The sequence below is a fragment of the Salvelinus sp. IW2-2015 genome, linkage group LG16 (assembly GCF_002910315.2).
Source record: "Salvelinus sp. IW2-2015 linkage group LG16, ASM291031v2, whole genome shotgun sequence".
NCBI lineage: Eukaryota > Metazoa > Chordata > Actinopteri > Salmoniformes > Salmonidae > Salvelinus > Salvelinus sp. IW2-2015.
Window position 1 is genome coordinate 26,179,700 of NC_036856.1, and position 4,242 is coordinate 26,183,941.

Sequence of the window (4,242 nt, forward strand, 5' to 3'; positions counted from 1 at the left end):
ACTGTGGCACGTAGCCTTAGTGACCCTTTGTCAAACCTCAAATGAATCTTGTCGCCTCGGAAAATCACAGCAGAAACTCTACAAGTCCATCTGTCTAAAGAATCAAATCCTTTCTAAGTGCTCATGCAGATTTCAGGTCCCTTTACATAACATCTCCAGCCATTCAGTGGAGTTTAATGACCCATACCAATTCTCCAGAATGTGAGAATGGCATCTATACATCTCATTTGATTGTGTAAGGGTCTCTGTGTGTAAATGAGCTGCCCTCTGTGCATGGATCGCATTGTGATCATTCCGCTATAATATATATWTTTTTTTATTTCACCTTTGTTTAACCAGGTAGGCTAGTTGAGAACAAGTTCTCATTTACAACTGCGACCTGGCCAAGATAAAGCAAAGCAGTGCGACACAAACAACACAGAGTTACACATGGAATAAACAAACATACAGTCAATAATACAATAGAAAAAGTCTATATACAATGTGTGCAAATGAGGTAGGATAACAGAGGTAAGGCAATAAATAGGCCATAGTGGCGAAATAATTACAATATAGCAATTAAACACTGGAGTGATGGATGTGCAGAAGATGAGTAGAGATACTGCGGTGCAAAGGAGCAAATAAATAACAGTATGGGGATGAGGTAGTTATCACCCTACATCCTTCTGCTGTCTTTTCCCTGAAGCAAAGTTGTTTTAGGCCTGGTCAGTAGTACCTGGATGGGGGAGCGGATGCTGCGGTGGACATGGTGTTGTAGTGCCAGTACAGCAGACTGCTTCCTCTAATAGTCAACAGGAGCCAAATGACCCCTGGTAGGTTAAACCAAATACCTGACTGTCAGAGGTCAATAAATAACCCACAGCACTTGTTACAGCATCTCTTCACCACGTAATGGTTGGGAATGTGTTCCCAATCTTCCTACCTGGTAATATAAAGTTCAACACCTGAGATAAATGTGTGCTTTTTGCATGGGTTTAGATTGCCTCTTCATCAATTATGTACATGCTTGGATTGTGCTTTTTCACTTTCTACCACTTGTCTGTTTTTAGTTGGCAATCACTCAACTCTTGGTCCCACTTCTGCCACCTCTGGTCTCGTCGCCCTCCCATAGGGGTGGGCCYAGGCAAACCTCTTCTCTGTCCTGGAACCCCAATGGTGGAACAAACTTTTGATCAGTATCTTAAATAACTCTCACAGTGACCCCCCCCCTCCCCCAATGTAATGTAAAATGTTATAAAGGCTTTATATAGCACACGTAAAGGCTTCATAAGCACTACATAAATGCTTCACAAATAATCCATAAACTTATCTCATACTCTATTAATGGTGTATAAAGGGTGACATGACAATTCTCACTGTAAGGTGTATTGCCAAATTTGAGACTCACTAACTCACTATGTATGTTTAATGTTTATACACAATATAAGTATGTATATTGTATGACATACGCTTATAGATGATTTGTGAAGCATTCATGGATTGCTTATGAAGCCTTTATGTATGCTATATAAAGCTTTTACAAGTTGTACTTCGTTTCAAGTGAGACCCAACTCGGTCGCACTCACATCCCCTCTCTTTCCCTCTCTCTCTCTCCCCCCACATCCTCCCAACCACCACCCCTCTCTCTTCCCCTCTACCCCCTCTCTCTCATTCTCTCTGTATCCCTCTCTTTATCTCTCTCCCCCTCTCATTAGTCTGTGATTGGGAGTGGGGTATTTGTCACAGTGCTATCTCCGGCTGGGTTTTTGAGCCCACCCAGCAGCCAATCAGGCTGACGAGGGTCTTTGTGAGTGAGTGAGGGTTGATGAACTAACAGCTCTGTTTCACTGAGTGACCTTTATTGCTGTCATTTATCACTCGGTCCATCCAGACCCTCCTCCCCTCCTCTCCTCTGCTCTCCTCTACAGGGCCAGGGATGCTTACTGATTATGTGTTTACAGGTTCGGTAAAATACAACAGCTATTGAGGTATTAGGTCCCTACTAGGCTTGGTTCTACATTTGCTGCCCCAAAGAATGTGCAATACATGCACGAWTCTGTTCAGTATTTGTCGTAACGTGGCTTGGTGATACAGTAAATGGTATTCCACACTATTCAGCCCCATCTCAGGTGTAGCTGTGGCTCCTGTCACTGCAGATGCTCCTCTGAGCCCTTGCAGTGTCTTCTATCTGCTGATGTGAAATGAGACTTCATAGTGATGAAGTTACTACTGTCTGACAGGGTCCTGGGGCTTTGACCTGACAGTGATGTGAACTAGTCGATTGAGACTCCACTGCTCCCCAAGACCCAACCCCTCCACCGACCCACTGTCACCCCCATCAACACACCTGCTGGGACCCAGACAGTAGTCACCCCTTTGCTCTCTCTCTCCCTGTCGTTCTCTAGCTCTAACACACTATCTCTCTCACCCTCTCCATATTCCCCCTCTCTGTGGCTCAGAAGCAATTACACTGTAGTCACTACAGAGCATCACTATCTTTGTCCATGCAGACTGTCCAGGGACGGTTCAGAATGGGCGTGAAGATTAATCTTATTCAGGGAAGTATTGTGTTAAGGCTGTCAATGTCGTTCTCCTCCTCAGACGAGGAGGAGCATGGATCAGACCAAGATGCGGAGAGGTAAGTGTTCATGATTTAATGAAACAACAAGAAAACACTTAAACCTACAAAATAACAAACGTGACTAACCTTAAACAGTCCTGTGTGGTCCAAACACTGACACAGGAAACAAACACCCACAAAACACAGGTGAAACCCAGGCTGCCTAAGTATGACTCTCAATCAGGGACAACGATTGACAGCTGTCTCTGATTGAGAATCATACCAGGCCGAACACAAACTCCCAACATAAAAATACAAACATAGACAAACCCACCCAACTCACGCCCTGACCAACTAAAATTAATACAAAACAAAGGAAAACAGGTCAGGAACGTGACATATTGGTCTATGCGAAAGGGAGCTATACTACTGTGGGACTAACCTGGCTCTTTCACACTGTCTGTAACTCTGGGAGTAGTGCAGCTAAACTTCCTACAGATGGATTAAATAGAGTGAAATCTCTCCCCTGTTTCATTTCTGCTGAGTCTCCTGCTGCCCTGTAAGAGTTTATAAAAACACTGGGATGCAGGTGAAACCAATCTCCCTCTCTCTAGGACACTTTCTCTTTCACTTTCTTCTCTCTCTGTCTGTCTCTTTCTGTCTCTTTCTGTCTCTCTCTCTCTCTCTCTCTATGTCCCTCTCTCCCTCTCTCTGTCCCTCTCTCTCTCTATGTCCCTCTCTCTTTCTCTCTGTCCCTCTCTCTCTCTCTCTCTCTATCTCTCTCTCTCTCTCTCTCTCTCTCGCTCTATCGTTTTTCTTGGACAGTTTCTTTCTCCCTCTCTTTCAATTGAACTTTGTCCTCGCTCCCTCGTCCCAGTCTCATTTTCCCCTGCCCTTCTCATTTTCTCTTGGCCTCTGCATTTAATTACATTCAGGTTGCATGACGAAAATTACAACCTTTTATAAAACCAGGTATGAAATATAAACACTAAATAAAACAAATGCAGAATATAATTTTTTCTATTTTAATCCCTCTCACCTTCATCCAAGATCCCTCTCTATCCCTGTTGCCCCTCTCTCTAGTGACTAGGAAAGGCTTGCTCCTCTCCATACGCCATCAATTTTTCATGGTAACAATGCTAATGTTACCCTTAGCATGAATATTGAAGAGGAAGACTGCAGTCACCAAGAAGAACTAGGTCCCACTCTATCACCACGGAGATACAACGGACCTCTGTCTTGCAGAACTAATGTGATCATTTACTGAAGAGAGAGAGAGGGAGGGGTGGGGAGTGGTTGTGAGGGTGAGGGTGAGGAGGGCGTCTCAATTAGAGAAGCATGAAGACCTGATATATGACGGGGAGGAGGCTGAACATGGGATATGTCTGTAAGAGAAACCAGTTACATTGGCTGTACTCACCCTCAGCCCATCTCAAATGTTAACCCCCATCCCCATGCCTTTACACAACTATTAGCATGTAGTTTGACATGTATTTCAGTATGATTGGTGTGTATTGGTAAGTGTGTAGGTAATACAGTATGTACAATAGTTATTTTTTGTGATCATGTGCGCTGTTTTTTGTAATGACACTGACTGAGTAATGTGTTGTGCGTTACGGTATGTGCTGTTGTTTGTAATGACACTGACTGAGTAATGTGTTGTGCGTTACGGTATGTGCTGTTGTTTGTAATGACACTGACTG